General features: G+C 43.9%; 1 protein-coding gene and 1 pseudogene across 2 annotated transcripts in view; one reads left to right on the forward strand and one right to left on the reverse strand.

Annotated features, from left to right (window-relative positions):
• Window positions 1–13,226, reverse strand: part of LIMS1 (LIM zinc finger domain containing 1) — a 185,841-nt gene that overhangs the window by 95,993 nt on the left and 76,622 nt on the right. The gene's annotated exons all lie outside the window — the stretch shown is intronic.
• LOC103297422 (60S ribosomal protein L7-like) lies at window positions 6,521–7,279 on the forward strand (annotated as a pseudogene).

Raw genomic sequence — 13,226 nt, forward strand, 5'->3', positions numbered from 1 at the left:
GGGTGAGGCCTCGTGCACCTAGGCCTGGGTGAGCCCAAGTGGCCCTGGGTCTGGGAGTGGCCAAACGTTCCTGGGTCTGGGTGAGACCGTGTGTCCCTGGATCCGGGTGAGGCCTCGTGCACCTAGGCCCGGGTGAGCCCAAGTGGCCCTGGGTCGGGGAGAGGCCAAGCGTCCCTGGGTCCGGGTGAGACCATGCGTCCCTGGATCCGGGTGAGGCCTCGTGCACCTAGGCCCGGGTGAGCCCAAGTGGCCCTGGGTCTGGGAGAGGCCAAGCGTCCCTGGGTCCGGGTGAGACCAGGTGTCCCTGGATCCGGGTGAGGCCTCGTGCACCTAGGCCCGGGTGAGCCCAAGTGGCCCTGGGTCTGGGAGAGGCCAAGCATCCCTGGGTCCGGGTGAGACCATGCGTCCCTGGATCCGGATGAGGCCTCGTGCACCTAGGCCCGGGTGAGCCCAAGTGGCCCTGGGTCTGGGAGAGGCCAAGCGTCCCTGGGTCCGGGTGAGACCATGTGTCCCTCTGGATCCGGATGAGGCCTCGTGCACCTAGGCCCGGGTGAGGCCACGTGCCCCTAGGTCTGGGAGAGGCTAAGCGTCCCTGGGTCCGGGTGAGACCATGTGTCCCTGGATCTGGGTGAGGCCTCGTGCACCTAGGCCCGGGTGAGCCCAAGTGGCCCTGGGTCTGGGAGTGGCCAAACGTTCCTGGGTCTGGGTGAGACCGTGTGTCCCTGGATCCGGGTGAGGCCTCGTGCACCTAGGCCCGGGTGAGCCCAAGTGGCCCTGGGTCGGGGAGAGGCCAAGCACCCCTGGGTCCGGGTGAGACCATGCGTCCCTGGATCCGGGTGAGGCCTCGTGCACCTAGGCCCGGGTGAGCCCAAGTGGCCCTGGGTCTGGGAGAGGCCAAGCATCCCTGGGTCCGGGTGAGACCATGTGTCCCAGGATCCGGGTGAGGCCTCGTGCACCTAGGCCCGGGTGAGCCCAAGTGGCCCTGGGTCTGGGAGAGGCCAAGCGTCCCTGGGTCCGGGTGAGACCATGCGTCCCTGGATCCGGATGAGGCCTCGTGCACCTAGGCCCGGGTGAGCCCAAGTGGCCCTGGGTCTGGGAGAGGCCAAGCGTCCCTGGGTCCGGGTGAGACCATGTGTCCCTGGATCCGGATGAGGCCTCGTGCACCTAGGCCCGGGTGAGGCCACGTGCCCCTGGGTCTGGGAGAGGCTAAGCGTCCCTGGGTCCGGGTGAGACCATGTGTCCCTGGATCTGGGTGAGGCCTCGTGCACCTAGGCCCGGGTGAGCCCAAGTGGCCCTGGGTCTGGGAGAGGCCAAGCGTCCCTGGGTACGGGTGAAGCCAGATCCTGGGTCCGGGTGAGGCCGTGCGCCCCTGGATCCATCCGGGTGAGGCTGGGTCCCAGGCCCGGGTGAGAACACGCGCCCCTTGGGTATGGGTGAGGCCACGTGCCCCTTAGTCCGGGTGACGCCGTGCCCCTGGGTTCGGCCGAGACCAAACCAGAGGGAGTCGGACCTCCGTTACCACCATTTGTCCACCATCTAGAGCTGAGGGGTCAGTGCTGACATGTACACATAAGGAACTACTGGACATCGAAATTGGGTCTCAAAAGAACTGTTGGTCCAGGGGGAAGCTCGCTACAGAGTGATTCATTTGCCTGTCAGCATAAATATTATTGCTCGTCTCACATTCAGTTCTTATTAGTATATATCTAGTGACATATGATCTCGTTCATCTAGAGGAAATGATGAACAACATAGACTGAGGAACAAGAACAGAACCAGAAGCAAGGAGGCATCGATCGGACTATCGGGCCTCAGAGGGAGGATAGAAGAGGGTAGGGGGAGGGTGGGGGAGGGGGAGAGTTCAACCAAAGGACCTGTATGCATGCATATAAGCCTATCCAACGGTTAAGTTCAACAGGGGATTGGGGCATGCGTGGGGAGAGGGGTGGGATGGGAATGGGGGGATGAGGACAAATATGTGACACCTTAATCAATAAAGAAATTAAAAAAAAAAATAATTTAAAATTATATTATAAATTATTATATATATATATTGCTTAAAAACACAGTAAGTAGGTACATAATTACATGAACATATTTTATTGTTTATAAATTAAATTAATTTGATTGTTATAAAGTAACTATATTTTAAAAATTATTTTAATCCTATATTTCTTTCTAAATAATAACAACACTAACTTGTATTATTTTTCCTCTGAATTTGCTGTAACGTAAGTCGTGTCACTTTCAAGGCCGGCGCTAGACATTTTGCCGCCACTATAAAATATAAATAATACGAGTACTGTCTGCTAAATTCAAGAAAATTTATGTATTTTTGAAATAAATAAATAAATTACTTACCTAGATTATGTGAACAGCTGATTTGTAATGACATCACTTGTTTAACTAGCTTACTAGCACGCAGTACGACGTGTATCGTCTGAGAGACAGTTACAAAATGTTTTCGTCGTTGCCAGTCCCAAAAAATGCCATTGTTCATTCAGTCCAAACAATGGTGGTCGAATTCTAACAACTGGTCAACAATGCGAACTTTGATAAGCAGTTCTCAATAATTATTTGTTATTATTAAAGTTTAACATTATAAAATTAACAAAAATAATATAAAACTCATATCCTGGATAAATAGCCACATGGCCGCCGAAAACCGTATATTCCCTTCCCGTTCTCCCGCCGTTCTCCAGCTTGTCGTGCATTCTTTCCAAAAATCGGGACTTTTTTAAAACGCCGCGGGACGCGGGACAAATTGTTAAAAATCGGGACTGTCCCGCCAAAAGCGGGACGTCTGGTCACCTTACCCTAGAACCATAAGAAATGCAAAAAATTCACTGTTAAAAACTCATTCTCGAATTGCCTCCCTTAAAAATCAAATTGCCCCCCTGTGGGGCGGGTTCCCCATGTTGGGAACCACTGTTCTAAGGGATTTGCAATCTAATGAGGAAGAAAGATATCTCACAAAATCTTAGTATATAGAATCATATATTGATGCATCCCCTAGAGATCTGGGGAAGGATCTGGGCAGAGAGGAGAGAGGAGTGGAGGGCACTCCACAGGGCAGGCACTGGCTGTTCGCATGCCTGCCCCGAGTGCCCTCTCTGCCCCCACCCCTCCCTGACATTTTTAACATCACTTCCCCCACATCTCATACTACGGCCCAGGCTCAGCTTCACCTGCTTGTGCTACATCCTGCTGGACTGGCCCCCAAGGTGCCCCTTTAGGAACAGCGGTCAGTTACAGTGGGCCTCAGTTACAGTGGGCCGTGGCAGCCACCTTCGGGGCAGGTTCCTGTCTGACCGTCACTGGTTTTTACCAGTGATGCCCGGCCTAGGGTTCTGTCCCTCCTCATCCTGACACCCCCTACACCACTGGGCCAAGGCTGCCAGCACTCACAGAGCAGACCACATCTGGAAAGAAACATAAATATATGGGCAGTGAGCAGAGCCGGAGGTGCCACCACCCTGGGACCCTCACCTGCTGCCTCTCACTAACTGCCTCAGGGCCAGGCCAGGCCTCAGCACCTGAAGTACATGGCAGGTACCACCCGAGTCCCCTTGGCAGGAACTCCAGGGGGTGAGAGGCTGCTCCCACCCCAGGGCCCTGGGAGGAGGGGCTGGCTGAGGGCCCACTTGGCTGGTTAACCCCTTGTCCCTGTAGGTGGAACGTTCAAAGACTTTTCGTAGTTCGCTTGGACAGTTCTTCTGTATGAAGCTTCATGTTCAGTAAAATGAATCTGTGCACTTATTCTCTAAGGTTGTCATTACGTAAAATAAATTAATTTTAAATGACATCTGGTATTAGACAAAGTACCATGCTGACTGAGTAAATGTTACTCTAGATTCAGAAATATACATGTTGGGGATGGTAATAATTTAATGAGATATAAAACAGATACAAAGATCAATGAAACAGAACAGAGAGCCCAGAATAAACCCACACCTATATGGTCAATTAATTTATGACAAAGGTGGCAAGAATATACAATGGAGTAAAGACAATTTCTCTTCAATATATGGTGTTTGGAAAACTGGACAGACACATGTAAAAATCGAAATTAGATCACTTGCTTATGTCATATATAAGAAGAAACTCAAACTGGATTTAAGATTTAAATGTAAACCCTGGCCAGGTGACTCAGTTGATGGGAGTATCATCCCATGCACCAAAAGGTTGTGGGTTTGATCTTGATTGGGATATGTACGGGCAGCAACCATCGATGTGTCTCTCTCCCTTAGTCCTCCCTTCCTTTTTCTCTAAAATCAATAAAAACATATCCTCGAGTGATGATTAAAAAGTTCTAAATGTAAGACTCCAAAGCATAAAACTACTAGAAGAAAACACAGGCAGTAAACTTTCTTTGGATGTCTCCTCAGGCAAGGGAAACAAAAGAAACAAAGAAACAAAGGGAACTATTTCACATTTAAAAGTTTTTACACAGTGAAGGAAACCATCACCAAAATGAAGGGACAATCTACTGATGAACAAAGATGTTTGCCAATTAAACATCCAATAAGGGGATAATATCCAAAATATAAAGAACTCATACAAATTAACACCAAAAAAACCTCAAACAACCCAATTAAAATATAGACAGAGGACCTGAATAGACATTTCTCCAGAGGACATACAGATGACCAATAGACATATGAAAAGATGTTCACTGTCACTAATCATTAAATAAATGCAAATTAAAAAACCACAATGAGATATCATCTCACACCTGTCAGAATAGCTATGATCAGTAAATCAACAAACAAGTGTTGGTGAGGATGTGGAGAAAACCCTCATGCACTGTTGGTAAGAGGGTTAATTTGTGCAGCCACTATGGAAAACAGTATGGCTGCTTCTAAAAAATTAAAAATAACTACTATTACCCAGACATTCCACTTCTGGGCATTTACCTGAAGAAATCCAAAACACTAATTAAAAAATACATAGCAACCCTATGTTCATTGCAGTATTACTTACAATAGGCAAGATACAGAATCAAAGCAACCTAAGGGTCGATCAATAAACAGATAAAGATGATGTGATACATATATACAATGAAATATTACTCAGCCATAAAAATAATGAAATTTTACCACTTGGGATAACATGGATGGAACTAGAGGGTATTACGCTAAGTGAAATAAGTTAGACAGAGAAAGACAAATACCATATGATTTCACTTATATATATGGAATCTGAAAGCAAACAAAAGACAGAAACAAATTCATAGAACATACTGATATTTTCCAGATGGGAGCAGATTTTGGGGGTGGAGTGGGTGATGATGGGGAAGGAATTAAGGTGTACAAATTGCCATTTATAAAAGTAGTTATGGGAATGTAAAGTACAGCATGTGGAATATAGTCAATAATATTGTAATAACTATATTTGGTGTCAGATGAATACTAGGCTTATTGAGATGATTACTTTGTAAGTTACATAGTTGTCTAATAGCTATGCTATACACCTGAAACTAATAATATTGCATGTCTAGTATAATTGGGAAAAAAATTTAAGACCCTTGAATAAATTTTTCAAAAAGAAAAAAAATCCAACAATTGTTGGTTTGACAAAAATAGGAAGCGCTGGTTAGGAACAAATAACAACCCAGTCCTAAAACTTCCACTTCTAACTACTGCTGTACATGCATTAAACCCCTGGTCTGCTAACAAAATAATAGCATTTATAAACCAGTATTGGTAGGGAAATACTAACATGACCAGGAAAAGCACAACCCAGGGAGACCTGTCTGCACTGCCCTGGACCATTTGATGTTTGGCTAATCTGTTTTATACAGCTATCCCGACTTCATGGATATACGTATGTTTAGTCATGACCTGTGTGTTTTCTCACTGGACTGAAGCTTTCCCTTGTGGATAAACTACTGCCTCCCCTGTGGCTAAAATCCTGTGACAGATTATTCCTACCTGGGGAACTCCTCTGGAACTCCACAGTGATTAGGGAACCCTTTTTGCTGGTCAAATGGTACAACAAGTCCGTGTTATTTGGCCAGTTTTACAACAGTTTCACTGCTCTTACAACCACCCTTAATCCTCAGGTTTGACTGAACGCACTAAAAGTTTTACTAAAATTAAATTGGCACCATTTGTAAAGATCCTCCAAATATCCTGGCAAAAGCATGGCTATTGGTCCTTTTGAATCTCAGATCTAACCTCTCTGGAGCTCATAAATCGCACCTTTTGAGATAATTACAGGACACCCCATGCATAAGGCTCCTGCTTCTTTCGACCCCCAGTTGATAAAGGGAGACTACTTCAGTACTGTAAAGGCCTAATTGCTTCTATTGCTAATGGTTATTTGCATGCTTTGGTAGAGCAGTCCTTTCAGTGTCCTCCAAGATGAAAATCCTAAACACCACACTCTACAATCTGGAGACTTTATTTACTGGAAAAGACACTTCAGACTTTTGGGTTCACGTGTTGCGCCTAAAGAAGGCATCAAACCCTGACTGGAGCTGCACATAGTGTGGTGACCTGAAAATAAAGCTGTCAAAATGGAAGCAGTCCTCTTTTCCAGCTGGAACCATGAGGAAGGTGCAGAAGAGAAGAAGGAGGTTCCTGCTGTGCTTGAAACCCATCAGAAAATGCAAAGGAATTCCCCAGAGCTGAACATCGAGCACCTGAGAAAGAAGTTGCCCAAAAGACGCTTTGAAAGGCAAGGAGAAAGCTCATCTATGAAAAAGCACTGCCACAAGGAATATAGGCAGATGGACAGAACTGAGATACGAATGACCAGGATGGCAAGAAAAGCCGGCAACTTTTATGTTCCTGTGGAACCCAAACTGGCATTTGTCATCAGAATAAGAGGTATCAGTGGTGTGAGCCCAAAGGTCCAAAAGGGGCTGCAGCTTTTACGCCTTCTCCAGATCTTCAACAGCACCTTTGTTAAGCTCAATAAGGCTTTGATTAACAAGCTGACGATTGTAGAATCACATATTGCATGTGGGTACCCAACCTGATGTCAGTAAAATGGATTGATCTACAAGTGTGGTTATGGCAAAATCAACAAAAAGCTAATCGCCCTGGCAGATAACACATTGATTGCTCAAACTCTTGGTAACTATGGCATCATCTACATGGAGGATATGATCCGAGATCTATACTGTTGGAAAACGCTTCAAAGAAGGAAACAATTTCCTGTGGTCCTTCAAATTACCTTTCCACAAGGTGGAATGAAGGAAAATACCGCCCATTTTGTAGAAGGTGGAAATGCTGTAAAAAGGAAGACCAGATCTACAAGCTTATTTGGATGAGCAAAGATATCTACCATGGTTATGTTTGTAATCTGGCCCGTTAATAAACAGTGACTGCTTTAAAACTGAAAAACAAACAAACTGAAGATGACAAACTGAAGACCTTTCCCAAAATGACCAGACCAATCTTATACAACCTTTCTATAAGCTTTCATTTTCTCTTTCTTGGAAGTAAAATACCATTTTCCTCATTTCCCAATCTATTGTCAAAAGGGGAAACCTCTCAGTTGCTGGATCTGTCATCAAGAACTTTGATGTCCAAGACAGTATGGCCCTTGGTTCCCTGCTTTCAAGTCTGAGCTCCTTTTTTAGAATCATCATAAGTTTGTTATGTTGTTTTAATTTCGCTCTGTATTTTCTTGCTGTTAAGTTCTGTTCCTGTTGCTTGTGAAACTTGGACACAGTGGTTTGCAGACCATGCACATTCCCTCCGATGTGGGACATGGTACCTAAGAGGTCCTCCCTGGCACTGAGGGACAAAAGGCTGCTGAAATCAGAAGACCTGACTACTGATCAGGTGATACTTTCAGAGAAAGATCTCAATCCAAGAGAGGAAATGTCAAAATTAATGAGAGACTTCAATCAAGACAGGAATTAGGAGGATCTCTCATGCTCTATGTCAGTCACTCATGAAAGCCCTATAGGAAGAATTCTATGGCTGTAAAAGCACCACCCCAATTTCCTCTTCCTGCTATGAAAGAACTTCTTTTCCTCCCCCTCCTCCCCTCCCACTCCATCCTGTCCCAGACTAGCACTGGCTCACCATGGCTGCAAGAACTAGATTGTAATCCTCTCTTTTCTCACAAATAACTCCTTTTTTTGCTGAAGGAATACCTGGATGACTTTTTATTTATAGTCAACAGAGGTAAGGGGGGATGAGGATGGAAGCAGACCGGTTAAGAACCTATGCAGAAGTCCAGGGAAGAGATGACAGCTTGAGCTACAGTGGTGACAATGAAAACAGGAGGACAGTTGGTGTGAGAGCTATCTAGGAAGTAAAACAGAGAAACCAGGATGATAGACTAGACAGAGGGAAAGTCGAGGAGGCAGTAAGCACTGACAATATTAACATTTCCCCCACATTCTTTTACTGACATAGCAACAAAACCAACCTCGTGAAGCACAGCCTGACCTGTACTTCATGCTGCTTTCACCTTGTTGACAGAGAGGCAGACATTTTAAACTTATTTTTAATCTAAAAATAGTTTAGAAAAATATTTATAAAAGAAAAGGCTGTCACACAGAAATATTCATGTCACACTATTATGAAGTTAAAGGTTCTTGACTATCTAATATAATTATTACCATGTTATGTATATGTATATGATCTCATTTAATTTTCATCTTAATTCTACAAGGCATGTATCATTATCATTCCCATTTTGAAGATAAAGTGACTGAGTCTTAAAGAAGTTAAATGTCTTGCCCAAAGAACATAAGCAATAAGATAAAGTATAGATCCAAACTCAGGTCTTTTGACTCAAATGTTCCTGTTTTAGCCACTAACCACACTGTCTCTGGGCCCCAAAGCACTCTGCCCCACAAATCATCAAAAGATCCACCCTGGCCGAAACCGGTTTGGCTCAGTGGATAGAGCATCGGCCTGCGGACTGAAAGGTCCCGGGTTCGATTCCGCTCAAGGGCATGTACCTTGGTTGCGGGCACAACCCCAGTGGGGGCTGTGCAGGAGGCAGCTGATCGATGTATCTCTCTCATCGATGTTTCTAACTCTCTATCCCTCTCCCTTCCTCTCTGTAAAAAATCAATAAAATATATATATTAAAAAAAAAAAAAAAAAAAGATCCACCCTGACCTAGAGTTGCCTCTGAACGCTAACAAACCGAACCCCAGAAGCTTCTGGGAAACAGGCCCACGACAGGCACAGGGGACGAGGACAACCCCCAGACTGTAACACAGTCTAGAGAGATCAACCCATACCTTCCCTTGCTGACAACGAACCAGAAGTAGTCTAGTTATGCTCTAGGTGGGTATTGAGAATGAACAATCTGAGGTTTGGAAGAGCCCGATGGTGTATTTTTATATCGTTCCCACTAGGACAGATCTTCCTCTTCAGCTACATTTCCCCCACAGGTCTGGAAGCAACAGCTAGTGAAAGAAAGAAGTCAAATTGATGATCTTCAATTTAACTGAGTACCAGAATACTTTAGAGGTCTTTAGGTCCGTCTAAATTACCAATGCTACCTTATTATCTTTCAGAGTACATGTGATTACTCAAAGTTTCCAGGAGTCTGAAAAAAATAAAGAGGGGCAAATATTCTAATGAAAACAGGTTTTCTTATCATAGTAACTGTGCTGAAACCAAGCACAGTGTTAAATAGCAACAGGGAGGCACTGGAAGCAACTGAGACTCCATAGAGACTTAACCCTTTGCACTCGCTTGCTTTTTTCTCGATTCCTTTATTCTACTCGGCATTTAATTTTTTAAATACCCCAGATTTTACAAAGCACGGCAGTAGAATAAAAAACTGGAGTTTCTTTTCATACAAACTTATTTATTTGGATTTTTTTATATTTCAAATTATTGATACATTCAAAGAGTATAAAAAGAGCTGCTACCGACGCTAACCATGTCGAGTCACACTCGACATCCGAGTGCAAAAGGTTAAGAGTGTGTGGGTGTATTAAGAGGCACTGACATGTGACCAACCCAATTTCAAGTACTTTGAGAATACTTCATACCACAAATTTTAGAGTTTAAACCATACAAAGAACCACTTGCTTATAGTACTTCTGCAAAGCAAGGCTGGTAAAGAAGGTGATTCTAAAACACAAACCAAACCAATCACTTTGCAAGACTAATAAAGAAAAAAAAGGTATGCCGCTTTATCCTGTAATCTTGATCTTAAGAAATTCCTTTCAAGGGATAAAACTAAGTCCTGAAAGTCAATGTTTGATCTAAACATACTAGATAAATATGTTTTGATGAATAAAAATTCTCAAAATAGAAGTGAAGTCTATCTAAGAACATAATGAGACCACTATCATAGAACCAAAACAAAGGAACTATATTCCTAAAACAAAGGGAAGAAAACATCTGTGCATTATTTCCCCCCAGGGACCAGTTCCTTTCCCTGAGGCTCACTGATTTAGGAAATAATACCTTTGTCAAGAGCTAGATTTACTGAGTGCTCCCTCTGTGCTGGCAGCTGTTCTGAACACTTTATATGCATTTAGCAAATTTATCTGTTGCAATGATCCAATGAAGTAATATTATTATTTTATGACTAGGGGCCCAGTGTACGAATTTGTGCACCTTCAAAGGAACTGTGGACCTTGAGGCTTCGGTAGGCACAGGGGCGGGTCTTGGCCCATCCTCCACGCCCCGGCCCGGCCCCTCCTGCCATGGCCCCGGACCTCTGTCTGCTGGCAGCCCTGCTCCCACTGCCACTGCTCCCAATATTTCTCCTATTCTTTACTGCTGTCAAAGTTTTGTGTGTGTTTTTTTAAAATACATTTTTATTTATTTCAGAGAGAAAGGAAGAGGGAGAGAGAAATGGAAACATCAATGATGAGAGAGAATCATTGATCGGCTGCCCCCTGCACGCCCCCTGCTGGGGATCGAGCCTGCAACCTGGGCATGTGCTCTGACCAGGAATGGAACCATGATCTCCTGATTCGTAGATTGACGCTCAACCACTGAGCCACACCAGCCTGGCATGTGTATGTGTTTTTTAATGCAAAATCTGATCATGTCTCAGTTTAAGAGAATCAAATGTCTATTTCATATGGGATAAAGTTCATATGAGACATACCCTTCACAACCTACTTACCTGTCTGGCCTCATTTCTAGTCATTTTTTCCCCTTCCAGGAGTGAATCCCCTTCCCTAACCACTGCTTTCCAAACTTAGCACACTCCTGTGTCTCCATGGCTTTGCTGTTCCTTTACCGGTGATGAACTTCCAGCTCCCTCCTCATACTGGCTCTGAGCCAAGTCGACTCCCACATCATTCCCATTTTGTGGAGCCTTGCAGAGCTCCCCAAGGCAATAGTGGGAGCTGTCCCCTCCTTTGGGCTCCTTAATGAACTTCATATACATCTACCCTGTCACACCTGACATACTGTAACGGTCACAGGTTGGTCTCTCTCCCTCACTGAAAATGAGAGCTACTTTGAGCCTGTGAATAGTAGGTATACAAAAAATCTTTGTTAAATGATTTGAAGTTCAGAAACTTCACGGAAACATGAGAGTACTTAATAGATTTTGAAAAAATATATCACAAAAAAAGTGATACTTTTTCTTACCAATGTATACACACATATATCTGTAAACATGTACATACATTGACATTTGCCCCCAAAAGTGCTTGGTTCATAGTGATATAGAGTGTGCTGGATATCAGAGAAGGCATTTGGCTTTTTACATTTGGCTGCCTGCAGAATCTTTAAAAACTTTTTTGACTTCCAGTTTCTGAAACTCAGCAATCCAATATATACTGATATTCTGTCAGTATATCAGAAGTGGATGCAGCCTGGCTTGTGTGGCTCAGCTGAGCGTCGTCCCATGCACCAAAAAGTTGCAAGTTCAATTCCCATGTGGGGCACATGCCTGGGCTGTGGGCTCAATCCCCAGGAGGGGGCACACAGGAAACAGCCAATTGATGATTCTCATCAATGTTTCTCTCTCTCCTTCTCTGTAAATAAATAAATAAATATTTTTAAATGGATCCATCTCAGGAGTTCTCATTAACCAAGCTATAGAGCAGATATGTACAACCAAAAATCCAACTTGTTAACTGCCATGCAAACTAAAATATTTACCTTTCATACGAAGCATGTTTTCTCCCTAGGTGTAGAGCAAATGAAAAGTCAGATATAATTAGAATGTTCTTTGGTGTGCATAAATCATAAAAAAGGGATTTATTTACAACATTTGAATATTCAGTGGCATCAGACTAAGACAGTCAGATGTGCTGCCCTCTAGATGGTGCCTTGGCTGCCAAGCTTCCTCTCCCCTCTATGACTTTATGACTTTCCTTAGATTTGCTTCTTCCAAACACACACACACACACACACACACACACACACACACACACACACACACAAATATATTCAAAGTTTTTCCATCTCCTTCAGGTGACTATAGATCTCTACTCCTGTATTGAACTTAAAGTTTGACTTCCGTTCTTCCTAAAATTTTCTTGGGTTCCTCACTGTAGTCCCCAAGTATGTCCAATGAAACATAGGTATAAAGAAGCTAGTTACAAACATTTAAACTATACTTTATGACATTCTCTACGTGAGGGCATCTCTAGAACCCAACCATTGATAGATTCTTCTGCTTATGTTTTTGCTTATGCTTTACCATGTGCCTGTCATGAAGCAAGTACACAGTAGGTATCTGTGGAATGAATAAAGAGAAAAGTGTACTGACATACTGTTCAAATGAATAAAGAAAAGTTTCAAAATGAAAGAGAAATTTACCAAAAAAAAAAAAAAAAAGATATGTTGAATGGGTGCTTCTCTTTGCTCAACACGTGCAAGTTTCTAGAATGCAAGCAATAGAAACCACTTTAGGTTAATTTTAGGCAGAAAAGATACTTAATAAAGGATGTTAGGTTGCTCACAGAATCATAAATATTTTTTGATCAACAAAGAAGTAAGTTTGTAACAACAAGAACCACCCAGCCCACTGGTGGGAGTCAGTAATGAGGACTCTTTCTGGGCGCAGACAGCACCACATGGACTTTTGACACCATCGATGTTCATGCTGGATCCACTACTGCCCCCAGTGCTGCTATAGACATGCTTTCTAGAAGCGATGCAAGTAATCCCTGTTTCTCTGCATCTCTGGCTCTCAAGTCCAAGTCCAGCACAGGTCCACATGATAGCCTGACAGCCTGACAGCCGGGGCCTACACCCATGCCTGTGCCTCAGCTGCATGGGAAACAGATACCGTAGGCTACTCAAGTAGAAGCAAGATTAAGT

Source organism: Eptesicus fuscus, chromosome 9 (assembly GCF_027574615.1).
Source record: "Eptesicus fuscus isolate TK198812 chromosome 9, DD_ASM_mEF_20220401, whole genome shotgun sequence".
Taxonomy (NCBI): Eukaryota; Metazoa; Chordata; class Mammalia; order Chiroptera; family Vespertilionidae; genus Eptesicus; species Eptesicus fuscus.